Source organism: Rutilus rutilus, assembly GCF_951802725.1.
Source record: "Rutilus rutilus genome assembly, chromosome: 14".
NCBI classification, from domain to species: domain Eukaryota; kingdom Metazoa; phylum Chordata; class Actinopteri; order Cypriniformes; family Leuciscidae; genus Rutilus; species Rutilus rutilus.
In genome coordinates this window covers 35,613,113-35,635,161 of record NC_140219.1, presented here as the reverse complement: position 1 = coordinate 35,635,161, position 22,049 = coordinate 35,613,113, and the positions used below count along the sequence as shown (strand labels likewise).

Genomic DNA, 22,049 nt, shown 5'->3' with positions numbered 1-22,049 from the left:
GGTGGATAGTATGCACATTGGGATGCATGTGGCTTCATAATTACCCATCATGCCCTGCAGGAAAGTAGTTGCTGTGTCTGTCAAACGCTCAGACAAACGCAGCTTCTGTTCACACTCAAAGAAGCCTGTTAGTGCTGGTTTTCTCGTTTGTCGGGTTGTGGATTCGTGGAATATCTGAGATGTGATGTATAATCATCATCTGAATTAGCCATAACATGTAACAGTGAAGCGCCCCCAGCTGGTGAATGTGGGAACTTACAACTACAACACTCCTCACTGGGCTTTTGACTATGAGAATGACATTTGGAGACGCCATAACAATTTGTTTTATTTAAATATTATTATTATTAATTTACAAAATATGTGTTTTTAAATGTAAAATATATTGATCATTTCTACTTTAATTTAAACCATATTATCATAAATATGGGTATATACATACAATACTGGTCAAAAGTTAGGAAACATTACTATTTTTTATGTTTTTGAATGAAGTCTCTTGCTATTTATCTTTATTTATTTGATCAAAAATACAGAAAAAAACCAATACAGTGAAATAATTTTACAATTTAAAATAGAGGTTTTCTATTTTAATATACTTTAAAATATAATATATTCCATGTGATCAAAGCTGAATTTTCAGCATCATTACTCCAGTCTTCAGTGTCACATATCCTTTTAGTAAACTTAATTTAAATTTAATTGATAGTAAATTTAATTTACTAACTCATAATATTATAATATTGAATAAATAAATAAGAAAGTGTGGGTCTTGAACCAGGCTGAAACCATATACAATTCATACTAAACTATTCAAATTTTGACATAAAAAAAAAAAGAAAGAAAAAGGTTACTCTTAATTTTTAATGTGAACTTCATTTTTTTGTGTCACGGCATGTATATTTTCCTCATATTAAATATAAAACATGATATTATGATATTTTGATATATAGTCTGGACTATTTTATTAAGGGAGTATGGATATATAAACAGACGTTTCAATAGCCTATATTGGTAGCCTATTAAATGCATTTTCTGTTTTTATTGCAAATGTCACGTCCATAACGCTGGAAATGCCCAATTTTAAATAATTTATCCTTTAACTAGTTTTGTGGTGTAGGTCTATTTTATAATGCTAACTTAATTTAAACGTGGTAGCATTGGATCTGGATGGGGAGGATAACTCTGGGAGTTGGAAGGGGTGTGTCGCGATTCTCACACAGCGGTCGAGACTGAAGGAGCTACATGGAAAAATATGCACCAAACAAGCCACTTAAAAAAAACCCTCTGTTTTCATGAATACAAAAGTTGGGTGACCCTCCCCCAGACTAAAAAAGGTTGGATGACTCTTCCTCAACAAAGAATAAAAAGACATGACCCTACCCTATTTTCCTCCGGTGGTCCATTCCATAAATACCCAACGTCCCGAAGTTTAAATCTATATTAAAAACACACCTCTTCAACCTAGCATAAACATAGCACACTCTCACATTTCTATAATTCACATTATGTTATTTGCAAATCGGGCTTAAAATCCTGTAGTGTGTGAACTAGGCTTTGGCAGCAGCTTCGACCTTGACCGGTTCTGTGACGTCACATGCCAGTTCTGTTCATGATGTCATAGTAGGGGAGCGTGTTGTGCAAACTAAACACACAGTTTATAGACAGTTACAATAACGTAAGTGAAATATAGTTAACAAACGGATTATCGAGATATAAAGCATTTAGGCAACATGGAGGAAATATTAAATTACGCTCAACAATGGGCCAGCGCTGAATCTGCGAGAAACGCCAGCTGCAGCCTAGACGCGCTTGGGGAGAACATGACAGGTAATATTAATACAAATCAAAACTCACATGCAGAAATAACAGTCCCAGTTAGCCAAAAAGATGTGGGAGTCGGACAACAATGGCCCGAATCCTGTGTTGTGCCGAATTTTGACAGTAAAAGGAAGATTTCGACTAGGCGGTCGTTATTTAATGTTCTTCTCCGGTAGTTTCCAGCGTGTAATTCCTTTACTTAAGTATATAATTACACTGTAACAATGACACCTTAAAATAAAGTTACATATTGTTCAAATAAACATGACTTAATGCACCTTTAAATACACAGCATTATACCTCCTGCAATTTATACTGTACATACTACATAAACAGGTCCCATTAATAATCTTGATTACAACAACATTACTTAACAATGAGTTATTTAATTACTTAAATTATTTAAGTTAAATACATTACTAAAAGTTTACACATAGAAGCAAAAAAAAAATGTGGGTGGATCATCCTCCAGAATTTGTTTTACTGGAGTAGATTAAGGGGTGTTCCCGAAGCCAAATAGCCTACCCTATCTAAAATCTCTATGCAATAATGAGTGAGAGTAAAAATGAAACGAGCGCAAATCCGTCTTTCAGAATTTTGCATCTTTCAGAAATCCGAGCTTAGCAAGAGTAATATCAACTCAAATTGGCTTCAAGGCTACATCATAGACATGTTCTACAAAATTATATTGTATATTATTGTATGCATATTTAAATTATTTAAAGGCACACTATGTAGTTTCCGTTTTTCTCAAACAATGACCCTTAAGCCTCTGTTATACTTTCCGCGACCGCGAGGGCGCGAGGGTCCGCGAGGGTCCGTGTGACGTAAAAATCGTCATCGGGGGTGCGCGCGGAGGCTCCTTGCGGACAGCCGCGTGCCTCCCATTTTTTGTGACCGCGCGGTCAAAAGGGCGCGCGTTCATTAGGTTAAAACCACGAAAGAGATGGAAATAACATGGACGCCGAATTTGAAAAAAACGGAAAACGCATGCTTGAAATAGAACCAATGCCTATGCAAGCGTGTTGGAAGCGTTTCCAGGCAAAATAGAATAGGAAAAGATGTTTATATGTCATTTTGACACGAATACATGTTAATAAATGTCATTTTGATGTTTGAAAGTGTCTAGGTTTTGACATAAATTCAAATATAAACTATAAATATAAAAAATATTATCGATTATACAGTCCCGACCGATCTACTGCTCATGCGTTGAACGCGTTCACCGAGTGGACCTAAGCAGAATGTATAAATACAAGTAGTCCGCGTCCGAGCTGTGCGCAGCTGTCGTGTACGCGTCCAAACTGGAGTATAACAGAGGCTTTAGAGTCTCCATAGTCTGTTTAACGTTACTGTCGTAAATACCACTCACACAGAGCCGTCTCTGCACTCTTCCGACTGCGCTCCATTTTCTTAGTCGACTCTGCCGTGATTCACGTCTGAAATGCGTGCTAGTGTCTTCCACAGAGGCTGCTTCATATGTTGTTGATGTATGTGACGTCATGCCGTAAAGCAAGTTGTGATTCTCGTGAGATTTGTTGGGGCGCCACCTCTCAAACTTGCATTGCTGGTTTTGCCAGCGCCGTCATCGAAACAATTTCGAAGCTGTTATATTAAGGTACACATCTTGCATAGTGTGCCTTTAAGCCTTGTACAATATGATACTCCAATGAATGGAATAGGCACAGCATGATCACAAATCAAACAACACGTAATTACCATCTCCGTCTCTCAGCAACCAAACCAGCTCTAAATAGCCTAAAATCAATTAAGATTCATACACATTAATTACTACTTCATATGTCCAGTCAAACGTTTTAAACTATGATGTGATAAACTACATGATATATTTATTTGTCTCACTATATCTTTGAAGCTGAACCTCGTTGTCCCCGTGCGTATTTGGCGCTGTAGAGTTATTTTTTCCTCTGCAACTTTGCTGGCTGCGCGTCATCTCATTTTATTACGACTCTCAACTGTGTGGTTACAAAGTATATTGCAATGGCATCGAACACAGCTCAGACAATCTTAATCAAGAACTGGAAGTGTCCGTTTTATAACGCGTTTTGACACTTTTTTTCTTGCTATAGCATTATAAAAAATAGCATTATGCTCTATTTTTACAAAACCAATAAAGTTGATCACTTTGAACATTGAAAAAAAAAAATCCCCTGGGAGAAACTGTCCTGCCTTCTAAGTAAAAGAGCCAATCGCTGATTGGTAAAGAGTCATTGCGTCACTGCATAGATCTCTTAGAAGCTCCGGTTCCCATAGGAACCTGGGGGTGCTTCTCAATATCCCTCCTCGTCGTCTCGCTCCTCCGTCCTCCATCCTATGACCCGGAAACCGATCGAGCTCAGCCATCTTTAAGGACATCTCAATTCTCTAATTGCACCGCGAGGAGGCGAGGATCAAGGAGTGAGGAGGCTTCCAGAGAAGTCATGAGCGAGGATACACAGGTGCATCCTATGCGGAAATGTTTTCAAAAACGTGAATCTGTGAAAACGCTGACGGTGTGCACATGCGTATTACGTGTTTAATCTATAGGTATGTGCATTTGAATGTGTGCATGCGAGTAGTCTTTCTTTACATATTGACCTCACCAAAATACTTGTCTGGCCTGCATAATACAAAAATTAATAAAGGCCTTCTGGAACAAAACGTTGAGTTTGTATAAGAAAGATATTCATATTTAAAACTTTATAAAGTAAAATAACTAGCTTCCGGCCTAACGAATATATGGATTCGACTAAAACCTAAAGTGCAACTTATGTAAGTAATTTGACGTACTGCTGATATTTACGCTACGCCAGGATGCACTACGCTGCTCCAACGCTATCTCACGACCAATTCGTACGAATTCGTACGAATGATAAAAAGTTGGCTAATTCGTACTAATTCGTACGACCTCACTCGTACGAATTTGTACGATTTGTCTAAACCCACGTGATGGGTAGGTTTAGGGGCAGGGTCAGGGGTAGGTCATTCGTATGAATTCATACGAATTGGCCAATTCGTAAAATATGTACGATTTTGCAAAAATCGTACTAATTCGTACGAGTCAGGTCGTATGAATTCGTACGAATAAGCCACCTCGTAGAATTTGTACGTTTTCCCGTGAGATCGGGCTCGCTACTTCTGACGTCATGAGTTGCGTTTTAGGTGTAAGTAGACTGCGTATGGCCAGAAGCTAGAATTTTACTTTGTAAATAGGAATATATTTCTTACACAAACTTATCGCTTTGCTTCAGAAGGCCTTTATTAATTATTTTTTTATCATTAATAATTTATTGAAATGTACAATAGACTTCTATGAAATATATTTCATCTTTTAGAAAAAACATTTTTCTTTTTATTATTTAAAACAAATATATTATCCAAAACGGTGGTAATCAAATAAAAGTTTAACAATATTTTTATCCTTTTATTTTTTGGCAAAGTGCTGCAAAACAGATTTACTCAATTAAACCATGAACAAAAAAATATATATATATTCCATATATAATGTTTAAATAAATTGTATTATTATTGTTGTTGTTAATATTATTATGAGAAGTACATTATATTGTAGGCCCACAATCATTTCTTCTAACGTTAGTTAAACCAAACTTTAGTTTTTTCTCAAATAAAATTATGAAAATGCTCACTAGGCGTTCTCTCAGAGCAGCTCTGGAGATGTTCATGTTTTCATGTCCTCATATTGTTTGTGAGATGCTGAAAACACCATGAGCGCGTCGCGTACTTGAGTATGTAGTAGACGTGCCAGGTCAATGTCAGATTAAAGCCACAGATGAGAATCTTGCGCGGACCTACTGGCGTGCGTCTGTGCAGCATCACGCAAAAATAAAGGTTTACAGTAACGGACACGACTGTTAATACGGTATTCGTAGTGACCCATGATAGATTTATTTCGTGTCTTTCCTAGAATGGGCAGTTTGTGACTTTGCGAGATAAACAACATAAAATAACACTGGTATTACAAAACATTCAGTGACACATACCAATCAAATACAGATGTGACACAAATAACACGTTTGAAAAAATATTAATGCACTTTAATTCGTTTAATTGTTATTTTAAATATCACAAAATTAGGCTATTTATTTAGGATTTTGTGTCACAATTACGTCAGTAGGCTATAGGTGTTCGATTAATCTGTCAGTCACTACTGGAGGTGTCGCAACACGGTGACATGTTCCGCGACTCGGTGTCAGTCAGGTGTCATGTCAGTGTCAGTGTGTCGCGATGTCAGTGACACATGCCACTATCCCCTGGCACATGCCAATGAAGACCGGATGTGCCACCGGATGTGCCGATACGCATAGTGACATGTGCCATTGGCTTCTGTGCGTCAGATGCCATGTCACTTAATGTTAAAACTGCTACTGGGATATGATTTAAAATGTAGCGAATTACAATACTTTAAACAAAACATACTTAAGTAAAAGTAAAATTACAGATTTTAAAAACTACTTAAAAAAGTAGAAATACACAAAAAAACGATTCAATTACAGTAACGCGAGTAAATGTAATTCGTTACTTTCCACCTCTGCAATAAACTTTATTAAAACTCATCAGTATATTTTTGGCCATCATTCGGATGGGGTCGTCAGCAGGCTTAAAGGAACACACTGAGTTTTTGGGACCTTATTCACCGTATCCCCCAGAGTTAGATCAGTCCATACGTACTCAAGATGGCGGCTGTGTCTCGTGTGACCTAGTTATTTGTACACGCTGTGACTATACAAATCACATCATGTAAATAGGACAATGTTGGCGTTATTTTGTCACTTATTGAGAGTAGTATGCTAGCTGGAGCCGTTTACCTCCAGTCTTTGTGCTAAGCTAGGCTAGCGGTGGGTGCGTCAGACAGAGTTACGGCACGCACGGATATGAGAAGGGTATGTATGGACTTATCTAACTCTGGGGGATACGGTGAATAAGATAAAGTCCTTTTATAATCCTTTTCCTTTTATAGAGGATAGCCTACAAGCAATGACACATTGGTTATAACCGTAGTTTAGCTGTAATTACAGCTAAACTAGGCTATACCTGTTCCATCTCCATACAGCATCTATTCTTTGGCTCTGTGGGCATTATTGTCTGACTCCGGGTCGAAATGAACACCGTTACTGAGAGTTTCTGTTTTGATATTATCATCATTCCGTGAGATGAGATTGTCCTGGCTCTGAGCGCAAGCTCGTGAGGCTCCGCCCGCTTTTTTTTGCAGCAGCAGCTCATTTGCATAAAGGGATCACACTAAAACTGCACGTTTTTGTGAGCCTCAAAAAGTGACAATTTAAACATGCTGTAAAAAATGGTCTGGTCTCTGTTGGTTATTTTGAGCTAAAACTTCACAAACACACTGGGGACATCAGAGACTTATTTTACATCTTGTGAAAAGGGGCATAAAACAAAGAAAAAAAAGAAATACTAGTCCCATACATACATCATTTCACAAGAGAGAAAATGGGTTGGAATCAAGGACAAAGAAATGGAGAAAGTATTGGTTTGAGTAGAGACATTTGTAACCAACAAAGGGCTATAACTCTAATATAATTAGCTCAAAGTGATCATATTCTCTGCTTATTTCTCCTGTGTTTTCAGGCTCTTCTCTGATCATCCCTCTGGCTCTTCCGGTTCTGATCACCGCTGGACTCTTATTACGGTTTCTCTGTAAGAAGCGTCAGTCTCGAGGTAAAACTCTTTAAATACTTTAGATGGAGAAACTCCATTTATTTTATTGCCTATTATTTTAATACTATAATAGTATTGTCCCTTGAGTAGATATACCAAAATATTAGGGGTGTCAACATTTATCGTTTCTATGATGCATCGCGATGCAGACGAGGACGATTCGGTACCCAGATAGCAACAAAGTCTGGGCCAAGTCTGGCTTAAAGGGGCATTTCACCCATTTGAACATTGTTTTTTATTTAAAGTGGGTCATATATGTAGTCGAAATGTAAAAGAAATTTTGAATTTGGTGCCTTTGTGACCGAGAAAAGACAAAAAATAACTTCAGGACGCATTTGTATGAAAGACAACAACTCCCACAATGCACCACATTGCACAGCTCCGCAAGCCACTCCCACTAATCTAGAAAGCGCATATCTGCCTATAAGAGAAATTACTCTTCCGTCTACAAGTCTAGCTACCACCAGAGCTTGAAATTCATTTCACATTCACACAAAATGTCTAGTTAGTTGGCGAACTCATTAGTGCATTACTCCTCGTTTGTATTTCTTTCGAAAAGGTGAATTATTGCATGGTACCTGGATGTTCAGTCAGAACATATGCGGTGCGAAACTAGGAAACTAGTTCACAACACAAACGTCCGTGTCCTCGTCTGATTCAGAGATTTCGTCCAGGAGAAATTGTCATCGTTGAAATCTTTGCCGCAGACGGACTCTATCTCTGTGTTCGTAGCGGTTCGTAGTTGCATAGTGAGATCACCGGCGCCACCAGTCCGCCCTAACCCGAGCCAGTCCGGGCTCCTCGTCCGCGGCAGGCAGGTCTTCTGCCTCGGCTGCTCTTCGCTATAATGCGGCTTGTAAAGGTAGCCACAAACACCTGATTCAAGCATCAGACTTCCGAAATCCTCTTCTTCTATATCATATTGAGCACTCTCCTCCGCTATTGTCATAACTTTACATCTGTCTCCACAGCGCCTGTTAGCTTAGCTTCAAACAAGATGGAGGATATTGCTTTCAGTTTCAGAGAGTAAAGTCCCACCCACTGATCTGTAATAGGTCTGTAGCGTGAGCGGGTCCCGCCCCCTGGGAAAGATGAGGAACGAGTGCTTGTAGTCTCAACAGAAATCCCCCCCTCTTACACTTCCTCCTACAATGACGCAAAATGACGATTTTTGCGTCATTGTAGGAGGAAGTGTAAGAGGTAAATAACAAATTTCTCCCGTCTCAGGGGAAAATGAGAGAGTGTTGCACAACCATTCAATAGTATGACTGGGTTTCTAACAATGCAAAGCTTAATGCAAATGGGTGAAGTGTCCCTTTAAATTAGGCACTTCTGGCTTAATTCTGGCACTGTTTTTTTCACACTCCTGTGTCAAACAGTACTAGGCTAAGCTCTGGCTGGAGTCTGGCTAACCAAAAGAAACAAAAAATCAAATTGTATCTTTTTGGTTGAGCCCTGGCTTGAGCTCGGTCTACCAGAATAAGAAAATATTTGGCTGAGATCTGGTTGGGTTCTGGTAGAAGAGTAAATAAAAGATCTCTGGCATGAATGTGCTCTACTGTAAAATAGCTGTGTAAGATGTGTTGTTAATTGGTTCATATTTTATACATAATTATAAGGTTAATTTTGTCAAAAAGAATAAAATGAAATCTGTTTATTATAGGCCTAGTTAAAAATACCTATAGATATTTGTATTGGCAATCCTTATCTAGTTTAAACCAATTTTGCCATCATGCACACAGGTAGGGGTGAAGTTTCTACGCAGACACACAAAGATTTTCCAGAGATTATTGCAGTTGAGGTTTGTGGTTTATTGTAATAAATTGTACAAACAGATGAACATACCAGTTGATTGTTGTTTCTTATCTTGTTCCCAGTTGTTAGCGTGCCGTGTATCTGATCTGTAATCCGTGCTCTTCTGTCTGTGGTCTGTCTGTCTGTCTGTCTGTGAGAACTGTGTGGGCTCCCCCTACCTGTGGCTATCACTTCCTGTCACCTATCCCCCCTTATATACAACCATGTGCATCTAATCACTGTCACCCAGTGTCCTAAATACTAACATAAATCTATCCAAACAAAATAAAATAGTATGCAAACAATAAACATAAATGGCTCCTACACACCGGCCCCTAATTGTCTTATATAAATAACAATTACCAAAAAATAATGAAAGGAGCTATATACATTATACACTTTTTTTATTTTTGTTTGGGCCAGAGGTGTCCAGAACATGGCACATGGTGGGATCTGGTCTTTACCATCAGTCCTTCTCAATCTCAGTCTCTTTAATCAGACATATCTTTGTTATTGGTCTTTCCAATATATTGTTTTTTGTCTGAAGCCGAACGGTACGCACAAGGCCTTGTGCATCTGCTTTCGTCTCCAGTATTCTGCCCATTAACCAGGAGCCTCGTGGTGCAGTGGAATCAACCACCACAACTATGTCACCTGGGGCAAAGTTCCTTTTTACCTTTGACCACCGCTGACGTTCTTGGATTAAAGGTAAGTACTCCTGTGTCCACCTTTTCCAGAAGAGATCTGCCATGTATTGGACTTGTCTCCATCTGCGCCTTTGGTATAGGTCCTCTTTTACGAAGAGTCCAGGCGGTAGTATTGGCTTGGTTTTCAATAGAAGAAGGTGGTTTGGGGTGAGTGCTTCCAGGTCCATTGGGTCCTCAGAAAGCTTTGTAATGGGTCGATCATTTAAAATTGCTTCAACTTCACAAATTAAAGTTTGCAACCCTTCGTCATCCAGAACTTGTTGGCTAAGAACAGAGTGCAGTACATTTCGAACCATGCGGATCAAACGCTCCCATACACCACCGTGATGCGATCCTGCTGGGGGGTTAAAGTACCATTTTATTCCCTTCTGAAGCATAGCAGTCTGGATTTTGTCCTGATTCAAGGCATTGAGTGCTTCTCTCAGTTCTCTTTCAGCTCCAATAAAATTTGTGCCATTGTCTGATCTTAAAGACAACACTTGACCTCGTCGACAAATAAATCTTCGTAATGCATGGATGCAGGAGTCTGTGTCAAGAGTATATGCGATTTCAAGGTGTACTGCCCTGCTTGCCATGCAGGTGAAGATTACGCCATATCTTTTAACAAGACTTCGTCCTCTCTTAATCTCTATAGGACCGAAGTAGTCTACTCCAACATTTGTAAATGGAGGCTTATCTGGTAGAATCCTTTCCAGGGGTAAGTCTGCCATTTTCTGTTCTCCAACTCTTCCCCGTTGTCGTTTGCACACAACACAGTCTGTTATGATCCTTCTTGCTGCCGAGTTAGCTTTGATAATCCAGTATTTTTTACGGAGTCGAGATAGCATATGATTTCTTCCTCCGTGGCCAAGTTGTTCATGGATATGTCGTAGCAATAATGTGGATATGTGCAGGTCTTTTGAGAGAATAACTGGATGCTTGGCCTCTTCAGGCATCGCTAGTCTACTCAGGCGACCACCTACTCTCAGAAGTCCATCATCCAATACTGGGTCCAGTTTGTACAGATGACTGCTTCTTTTAACCCCATTTTTACCAGCCTCTAGCGTAGATAGTTCTTCTTCAAAGCTTTGTCTTTGACTGAAAGAAATAACTGCACGTTCTGCTTGCATCAGATCCTCAGGATTTAAACACTGTCTTTGGAGTGTTGCTTTAAAAGCTTGCATCTCCTTTAGTTGGCTGGACTCATCTTTAAAGTTACTCGCAGCAGTCTGAATCTCCTTTCTTTTTCTAGTCAGCAGTAAGATGGTTGTTTTTACTTTAAGTAGCCAAGCTACAGCTGTCATCAGACTTCTCCATGAGGAGAAATAACTTATCAGAGAGCTGGTGGGGTTCAATGGACCTTTAACAATGAGGTTGCTTGTGATGTCTTGCTTGATTTCCGGATCATTGGCAGAGATTGCAGTTTCCAAATGAGGTTTCTGCCATTCTCTGTCTGGTTGATAGAGAAACTCTGGTCCCTTGATCCATCTTTTGCAGCTTAAGAAGCGATTTGCTGTTAGCCCCCTAGAGGCTTCATCTGCCGGATTTTCCTTTGTGCTAACATATCTCCATTGTGACACATCGGTAGTATCCCTTACAAAGGAGATCCTATTTGCTACAAATGTTCGGAAACGTTTGATTTCATTGTTGATATATTTCAGCACTGTTGTGCTATCAGTCCAGAAGATGGATTTGTTCAGCTGAAGCTGTAATTCCTTCCGAAGCATTCTGTCAACTTTGACAGCTAGAACTGCAGCTGTGAGCTCCAATCTGGGAATCGTTACTTGTTTTAATGGTGATACTCTTGCTTTCCCTATCATGAAAGCAACATGCACCTCTTCGTCATTGTTTTCCAGTCTAAGATATGAAACCGTACCGTATCCACTTTCGCTTGCATCTGAAAAGTGGTGCAACTCTGCATTTCTGATTTGACCAAAACTCTGTCAGCTTGTTCAGATCTGCCAACCATCCTGTCCACTGCTGAGAAACAGTTTGGGGTATGTTTTCATCCCATCCAAGGTTTTTTTTACAGAGTTCCTGCATAATCAGTTTGGCTGGCAGAATAAATGGTGCCAGGAATCCTAAAGGGTCGTATACAGAGCCAACCACAGACAAGATGCCGCGTCTGGTGTATGCTCGTGGCTGTGCAGTAATTCTGAACATGAACACATCTGTTTCAACGCACCAGTGCAATCCTAGTGCTCTTTCCATTGGCAGGTTGTCCCTGTCCAAGTCCAACTCTTTTGTCTCTTTGGTTCTGTATTCTTGTGGAATGGATGCCAATACTTTACGGCTGTTGCTGATCCATTTTGACAATATGAAACCTCCCTTCTGGCAGAGAGCAGTCAGGTCTCTTACCATAAGAACAGCGTCCTGTTCTGTGGACATGGATTTTAAGCAATCATCTACGTAAAAGTTGTTCTTTACGGTCTCTGTAACCTCTGCTGGAAAGTGAGCTTTGTTATCTTCAGCGGTCTTTCTTAGTGCAAAGTTTGCACAACTCGGTGATGACACTGCTCCAAAGAGGTGTACTTTCATCCTGTATTCGACGAGATCCTGCTGCACATCACCATCAGGCCACCATAGGAATCGCAGATAGTCAATATGTTTTTCTGACACTTTGACCTGGTGAAACATTGCTTTGATGTCAGCCATCAGGGCAACTGGTTCTTGTCTGAATCTGATGAGTACTCCGATGAGTGAGTTGGTAAGATCTGGACCCTGTAGCAATTGTTCATTGAGTGATGTTCCCTTAAAGCCAGCACCGCAGTCGAAGACCACTCTTAAGGTTCCTTTCCTTGAGTGATACACCCCGTGATGTGGGATATACCAGAGTTCCCCATCATTACGATTCAGTTGATCTACTGGTATCATTTCAGCATAGCCGTTGTCAATCATTTCTTTGAGAAAAGTTGTATATTCATTGTGAAACATCTCATTTTTACCAAACTTGCGTTTCAGGCTTTGGATGCGCTGCTCTGCTATGCAACGGTTATTTGGCATGCTGGGATTTTTTTCCTTAAAAGGTAAGTCTAGGCAGTAGTGACCATCTGTCATTTTTATTGAGTGATTCACCATATCCAAGAATTTAATCTCTTCTCTGGACATTTCCTCTGTTTCCTTGCTGGTTACTTCATTGAAATCATGATTGTATTGTTTAACCAGTAGCTCCTCTAGATTCACAATAGACATTCGATTGACAGCAGCAACAGGGCAGCCATTCTCATCCCTGACGTCGTTGTCTCCTCTCAAGGGACCATAGATGACCCACCCCAGTAGGGTCCTCACAGCGTATGGTCCATCCCCTTGGCTATTGACCACCTCCCAAGGTTCCAATACCTTAGAAGCATTTGTGCCGATGAGCAGGTCAATACCGGCGTCGATTTCATGAATCTTGACATCCTTCAAGTAAGGCCATTGAGTTAGGTCTTCTTTTCTTGGAATGTTGAGCTTGGAAACAGGCATGGTCTTATGTGTAAATACATTGGACAGTTGTATGAAATCATTTTTGTCCAGACTTGATACCTCTAAACCTGAAATATGATGACTGGTCACAGGTTTCTCTTGGTTCATTGTACGCAGAAGAATACTAGCCTTATGTCCTGTAACATTCAGTCTTCTCATCAAGCTTTCTGTGCAGAAGGTAGATGAGCTTCCATGATCCAAAAATGCATAAGTCTGCAACACTGTGTCTCCCTTGGGGGTCTTTACTTGTACTGGAACAATAGAGAAGAGACAGGCTTCTTCACCGGCCCCAATATGCCCACATGTATGAGGTGAGAGAACGACATTGCTCCCAATTGATTTCTCATTCAGTTCTGTATTCTTTCCCATGTCCTTTTGTTCAATGTGAAGTATTTCAGGATGATTTTTATTGCACACGTCACAAGTCAAACGACTATTGCAGTCTTTGCTCATGTGTCCTACTTTCAAACATCCAAAACAGACTCCCCTTTTCTTTAAGAAGTCTATTTTTTCCCTGTGCATCTTTTTCCTGATTTGTGGACACCGCACCAATGTGTGACCACCTCTATCACAGAACAAACAGCAATTTTGAGAATTAGTGGCAGATACATTTTTCGTTTCATTTGTTGTAATTCTTTCTTGTTTTTCTGTTTCTACAGGTGTTACAGTAGTTGCAAAACTGCTTCCTCTTGGTCTCGGCTTTTCTCTTGCTTTGACAAAGGTGGAGCTTTTGACAGATGTAATTGTCTTAGCATCCTGGATGTTTCCAAAAAGTGGATCTAATAATATCTTCACCTGTCTCTCCATGAAGTCTACCAAGTCAGAGAAACTAGCTCGACGTCCATGTTGTTCTTGGAGCTGACATGCCCTATTCCTCCACTTGTCTCTGAGCTTGTAAGGCAGTTTCAGAAGAATGGTCTTCATACTGGAAGCAACATTCAACTCCTCCATATAGGTGAGCTGTCGCATTGCATTGCAACAACCTCTCAGGAATAATGAAAACGCTTGCAATGCTTTCACGTCCTCTGGCTTGATCGCTGGCCAGGCAAATGCTTTGTCCATGTATGCTGTGGCAATCTTATGTTCATTACCAAAATGTTCTTTAAGCAGATCTTTAGCTCTTTTATATCCCTCAGCTGAAGGCAAATGTTGGCAGCTGTGGACTAAATCTTTTGGATACCCTCTGGTGTATTGCTCTAGGAAATGCAGACAGTCACTGTAGTCATCGGTCTTTCTTTCCACTCCTCTCTCAAATGCCCTGATGAAAACTCCATATTGCAATGGATCACCATCATAAACAGGAATGTCTCTTGGTGGTAAAGTAGAAGAGAGATTTTGTTGAGTGAGAAGAGCTGTGATGTCACTTTGCCTTTGAATTATGTGATAGATATCACCTTGATTGTCATCTTTAAATACAGGTTGTTGTGTTAGAGGAGTCATATCCTGAGCTCTAGCAGATGGTCCATCAGCTCTTTCCTTTGGTCGAACAACCTGTTGCTGGGAAGAAGATTCAGTTCCCATCCGTACATTCTGTCTTTGTTGCACTTGATCAGGTAAATAGGTCTTTGCATGTGGATTTAATTTGACTGACGTTTTCTTTTGAGCAGTTCCTTTTCTCAAATACGAGTTCATCCCATCAGATACGCTTGAGCTGTTTCTTGATCCCATTGATTCAAGTACATTAATTTTTGCAGTGGTTGCTGCCAGTTCAGTCTCTAATTCCAGTTGTTCTTTCTTCCTTTTCAGTTGTTCTTCCTGTGCCTCAAGTTCATGCCTTTTCTGCAGAGCGGCAACCCGTTCCATGAGAGCAGCCTTTTCTGCCTGAGCTTTAATGCGAGCAGAGGATGTTGAAGATGCACGTGATGAAGAACTTGATTTGTGGTTTGATTTATGTTTTGACACATTAGAAACACTGTCATCCGGTCCAATGTCATCTGTGTTTACACTTTCAGCAATGGTGTGTTTTTTATGCCACCCAACCTCTGAAAACCACACATTTACATCCTGTATAAAACCATCAAAAGTATCCATTTTTTGTTGAAACCAGTGATTTTGCCTTTCAAGTTCATTTTCAGGCAGTGGTAACTTCACCAATGACTCATGATTTCTTTTGGCTTCATCACAGATGTTGATTAATTTAACCAAGTTAGATTGCACTTCATTTGCATTCTCCTTTGATTTCATGAGCTCTTTCAACAATTCCATTAACTTCTTAGCTTGTTTACATTTCAAGTTTCTTATTTTCTGACAGTTTTCAATGAACATTTCCAAACCTTTAGCAGTGTGTTTAATAACCCTTTTTTCTTTTTCAGAATCCAGTGCAACATCGCCATCTTGTGACCGAACATCAGACATGACAATGGACATATTTGTTTCACTTTTAGCGTGATCCAGTAAACCACACGGCAATCACAGAAGGTTTCAGACAGCTGATATTGTGGTGACAGTATATGCTTCAGTCAACTAGGTCCATTAATGTAGCTGTTTCTGGCTTTTCCAATAAAGCTTAATGTTGCACATACCCCTCTGCCTGCGCGTTGTCATTCGGAGTTTCCAATCTCCGTCAATCAGCTCCGCACAGGTGGCGTCAATGTTCCGTTGATTGGGAATGACGGCGTCCAGTCATGAAAGAAAACAATCAGTTCTTCCGTGGAAACAATCTTTATCCAGTTCCAATACTTTTACAGGCTCAATTTTCACTCATAGAGCTTAGTTCTCACTTTTGTATTGGCAATCCTTATCTAGTTTAAACCAATTTTGCCATCATGCACACAGGTAGGGGTGAAGTTTCTACGCAGACACACAAAGATTTTCCAGAGATTATTGCAGTTGAGGTTTGTGGTTTATTGTAATAAATTGTACAAACAGATGAACATACCAGTTGATTGTTGTTTCTTATCTTGTTCCCAGTTGTTAGCGTGCCGTGTATCTGATCTGTAATCCGTGCTCTTCTGTCTGTGGTCTGTCTGTCTGTCTGTCTGTGAGAACTGTGTGGGCTCCCCCTACCTGTGGCTATCACTTCCTGTCACCTATCCCCCCTTATATACAACCATGTGCATCTAATCACTGTCACCCAGTGTCCTAAATACTAACATAAATCTATCCAAACAAAATAAAATAGTATGCAAACAATAAACATAAATGGCTCCTACAATATTTATTCAAATTGTACACTTTTACACATAAGGAGGCAAGAAGACCTTTCCTTTTTTTAAAGGAAAGAAGACTTGATTATTCTGTTGGCAAGATTATTTTAATGGGCAGTTAAGGAGGTGACAATGTGCAAAAAAAAAAAAAAATGTTCGAAGACAAAGACAAATGGTTCAGTCAGCAGCATCATATAAGACAAAAGATTGAATGGGACTGAATGAGTACTTTGTGGTTATCCAAATGGTAATCAATATATGCCACAAAAAAGTTTTGGCAAACTGATTACCATTTGTACAGTATAACGACAGTTTTACTACAAAAACCCATGGTTAAACTGGTTTTTAGAGCAGTCTTGCTCGGCAGACGGGTCAATGCGCGTCTGTTGTTGCTGATACGATGACGCAGTTTGCAATGCATCATGGAAATAGTAGTTGATTTACATATAAGGTGTTAAATCCGCTTTACAAAAAGGACTACTTTTCCCAGAATGCACCCCGTGACTACCAGAGGATCCGGAAGTTACGTAGCAGTTATTCAGCAACTCATAAGGCTTGTTTGAGATGAGCAAAATCTGCGCAGAACCGATCACCGGTGATCAGCGCGAGATGCATGCCGGTTAGAAATGTGTCCGAGTGCGGTCCGCCTTGCTCTGATGTCATGCTGACGTATGTCAAAAATCTCTCGCGAGCGCTAGGCGGAGGTGTCGGATTCTGCAGTCGAGCGCAGTTGCTCTCCACCGACTGCGCTGATCAAAAGCATGATGGGAAACGACTTGCTGACGACACAGCTTAATGCTCATTGGTTTAAACAACTGTGATGTATTGTTCTCTTTTAAAATGTTTGATTTTAAAACTCTAATATCATGTTTTATGTGTATATGTTATGTGTGAATATTCCCAAACTATCTGACAGTGCGATCTCTTTGGGTTATGCAATTTAATTTTTATAAAAAAATAAAATAAATAAAAACACATATGTCTGTATTAAAGAAAAAATTATTGATAAATGTATTTGGAATGGAATTAAATAACAAGTACTTTGGGTGTCTTGTTCATTTTATTTATTTTCATATAAAAGCAACAGAACTCGAATTCCATCCAGTTTATTAGCAACAATGTGCACGAGCGTGAATCCCGCAATATCCATCTTTGATCTCACAGGTGTCTGATCCACTGCGAGAAGAGAGATCTGTCCGGCTTGCCTGCGCTCTTTTCACTCCTCCTCTCACTGCAGCCGCCTACTCTCGGCTACATTTCAGGCGAGGCAAGGCGCATCTCAAACAAGCCTATATTTTCCAACGCAGTCTCGCGGTGAAATTCAAATTGTCGTTCTAACTTCGACAATTACGCTATCTTGGTTTTATCTTTTGGAGTTTTAATACCTGATCAAGGTAAGTTGATACTTTTTTACATATCTAAACTATCACGTAGATTTTAATCTATAGCGCAGTAACGTTACTAGATAGGCTTTTTTGGTTGTTTCCTGTGGTTGGATTTGATTTGCTTTTATGTTAGAGGTTCTAGAATAAGTCTAGAATTAGCCCCCATTTACAGTGCTTATTATATGAACATATGTGGGCTTACAGTGAGCGAGGTAACATGAGAAAAAGGGCTATTAAAAGAGTCAACGAGATGTTTGAATCTTTGGAAAAAGAAATTAATTCAGGATACAACTTTACAGTCTCCCGAACAGGCAATACAATCACCGTGGCATCATGAAACACCCAGACCACAGAGAAAAAGCCTCTCAAGCGATGACCGATTAATAAGATGTAAGATTTCTTTTTGTTTTTTTTCTATCATATATTCACTGTTAGTGTAAGGCTCATGTCATAGCAGAGGTGGTGTGGTAAACCTTTCAATACCTGTGTTTAATGTTTTAGCACTTCTCCATGACATAATATCTAAACAAGAAATCCTGAGCAGCAGAGAAACATTGTAAGGATGGTGCGAGATCTCAAAGCAAACAACGTTCGGGAGATCACAGAGGCACAGAACCAAAGTCAAAGTCCAAAACTGTTTGGTCATTAACTTCCCTGGAATGTGATCTTCGATCATGTCCAGTAACAAGACAAAAAGTGGTAGGTAACACTGTCAGTAATGCACAGTTGCATGCTGTTATCACTCACAAGTCTGGTTGTAATTACTGTTGTAATTAAATGGTGTGTGTGTGTGTGTGATCAATCTAAAACATGAAAAATCTAACAGTAACAAAAACTATTTATATTTGTCTAATTTGGTAAATATAATATTGATATTAGCGTGTTTTGACTTAATAGTGATGGCATGTTTTAAAAATATTTCAGGTACTTGAACTGGGATTGTTGAGTGGAGTCGACGTAAAGGACACGGTCTGGCGGATTATGAGGCAAGCAATCAAAAATGACTTTGTCAAAGTGGTAAACTGGAGAGGTGTACATGGGAAAACACCTTTCCAAAGCTTGTGATTGGTAAGTGCATTTTTGTTGTGTCTATCTGGAACTTCATGACTATTCCCTCATGTCATGAATGAATGTTGAAAGTTTTAATTCTTTGACTGGTGGTGTCTTTTGATACAAATGCTTTATATGTCTATTGTTCATTTTATTTAAAATCATTTTTTTAACTCTGTATTTGTATGCTCCTATTCTAGCGGCTGTAAGAAGAAATCCTGTGTGTGCACAGACATCTGAGCTGGAGGTCGAAAAAGTTATTAAAAGGTGGTTTCATCTAGCCGGTGAACGCGAGGGTGGCAGAAGAAGGAGGACACCTTTGCAAAATGTTAATGTAAATTACACATTTTAAGTTATTAGGGAATCTGTTTTGCATTGTTGCAACTTATATTTTTAAATTTTTTGCACATCTGTATTAATTGTATTTCATTTGTCTTTTATAACCAGCTTTTAGTTTGTTTCTGTACTTTGATTTATGCATGACACTTTTGCTTTATTGTTTGTATCAATTTAATTTATTGCTTGGTTTCTGTTGCTTTTTAGTACGGTGGCCGAGAGGGGTCAACACACTGCAACAGAAGACAACGCATGGAAATAGAAAAAACACAAGCAAATTTAGAAAACATCTTCATCAGTTTGACAGCACATGTGCTGCAAATATGCAAAACACAACCAAAAACACAAACGTGCTGCAAATGGCAGACCAACAACGCAAATATCTACAGTAGTGTTTTTTTATTATTTATTTTTTATTATTATTTATTGGTTGTATTGTATTTGCAGCATGTGTTGTGAAACTGATTTTTTTTTTACTTGCTGGTGTTTTTCCTGCATGTTTTCTTCTGTTGCAGGACGCTGAAGTCTCTTGCTGTTTGCAGCGCATTTTTGTATTTGGTTGTGTTGAGTGTTTTCAGCATGTGTGTTGTCAAACTGATGAAGATGTTTTCTTAGTTTGCTGGTGTTTTTACCTGTTTGCATGCGTTGAGATCTCTCGGCCACCGTATTTTGGTTCGTGTCTGTATTTCATTATTTAAGCATGCCACATACAATTTTTTTAAATTGCATAATTGCATTAATTTTTGTAACATTTTAATTTAGTGCTCTGTCTTTTTATTATTCTTGTATTGTGAATATTTGTTGCTTTTGTTTTGCCTTACTCTAGTATTGGTTTATCTTGTCTTTTTCCCGTAGTTTTTATTTTTCCATTTATCTGGCTGAGATAGTCTTCCCCTCTCAATAAAATGCTGTACTTTGCATTTGTGTAGTGTCATTATTTTATTATTCCTTGCACAATATATAAGTATTACACAGGGATAATTTCTGGTTCAGTTTTGGGGACTGGTATAATATTGGCCCCGTTATGGCTGTTTTCTGGATAAGTTGTGGCTGAGTTCTGGGGTAAAGCTGGTGGCAGTTTGGCCTTTGTCTGGCTGACATCTGGGGATTACAGCGTTGTTTTGGGTCAGTTCTGGATAATATCTGGGTACATTGTAAAACTCTGGGTGAGTTTTGGTCTGCTTCCGGCATTGATCTGGTTGACTTTCGGCAAACAGCACTTGGGCCAACCTTGGACCGTAATTCCATGCGGTATGTGGGCCAAAATCTCAGCCGAAATTTAGCCAGATCCGGCCCAAAGCCAATTTGCTATCTGGGTATTGGTTCAGTAATAGACCATAACCGATTATAATCTACTGACGCTTTTCTGACATCATTTGTCGCGTACGTGCTTTGTCGCGGTAGCATACAATGGCAGAGGGAGGAGAGACGCGAGTGATAAAAAATGCTCCAACTACTTTTAAAGCCTACATCTGGGCACATTCCGGCTTTGATGAACAACCTGGTAAGCACGACCTGCAGAAGACACGCACTGTGTTCGCTCCTGTCACGCACAAATAGAATATGAAGGAGGTAATAATACCACTAACTTGATAAACCACGTTAACCGTTTTCACCCCGAGCTGTTAACGCCAGCCAAAAATAAATCATACACCCGCCCCAATAATTTTCTCTGATTTAAGTATCCGCACCCGATGGTCAAATTACAATTATTCTGTGTTGTTACGCGTGATTATAAATGGATGATCGTCACTTTCAACAGCGGACTCGGCGGTTGATGCGCGCATCTTTAATGTAACATAATGCACTGATTAATGAGCGCTTATACAATTACCGATATACAGATTTTAGCAGATTCCAATTTCATTTTTTTCTAACCACTTTACAGCACACACCAATATTTACTTTCTATCATATTTATTTATTTATTTATTTATCTCTCTCTCTCTCTCTCTCTCTCTCTCTCTCTATCTCTCTATCTATCTATCTATCTATCTATCTATCTATATATATATATATATATATATATATTTTTTTTTTTTTTTTTTTAATAAAACACCATACACTTTTACCAAAACCGAATAATAAAAACAAGTTGGGTAAAATTTCTATAAATATTTTTGAGTCTTCATTTTCTTTTCTGACACAGCCTACTCCATTTCTGGTTAAAACACACTAGACAAGCAAATTATGTGCATTTTAGGCACTTTTTGTGTGAATCAAATCATGTTTATTTTTTTTGTCCATCAAAAGTGTGCTTTCACTTTAATTGAACGTGAGCAGCGCAGCATAAATAGACTCGGCACCGAAACCCCTGCTTCACTGTCGCTCACGCTTGCGGTCTGAAATGGCCGTAATACACAAGGTTTCATAGTCAAACATGTGCGTTCTGTGTGCACATGTGATGCTGATGTTGCGTGATGTTGATGTTAATCATGTGGCGCCCGAATGCATTTGACCGGAGCACGAATATCTAAATTTCAGACTGATAGGCCGGTCATGGCCGATCACGTAGAAAAATCGGCCAATTCCAGTCACCAGCAGATCAATCAGTGCATCTCTAAAAGATTAGCATTAAAAGTATAATGTTCAATTAGGCTATGCGACAAATTATTATAATGCTATTTCATAACAATACTAATAATAATATAAATATTTTTACGTTTTTT

The 22,049-nt window shown here is 39.3% G+C and overlaps 1 long non-coding RNA gene across 1 annotated transcript; it reads left to right on the top strand.

Moving 5' to 3' along the window:
* The first annotated feature begins 17,168 nt into the window (after positions 1 to 17,168).
* On the top strand, positions 17,169 to 20,406 carry LOC311303104. The gene is made up of 5 exons (XR_014629712.1): positions 17,169 to 18,003; positions 18,294 to 18,384; positions 18,496 to 18,693; positions 18,919 to 19,062; positions 19,245 to 20,406. It is a non-coding gene; the product is annotated as an uncharacterized lncRNA (long non-coding RNA).
* The last annotated feature ends 1,643 nt before the right edge of the window (positions 20,407 to 22,049 follow it).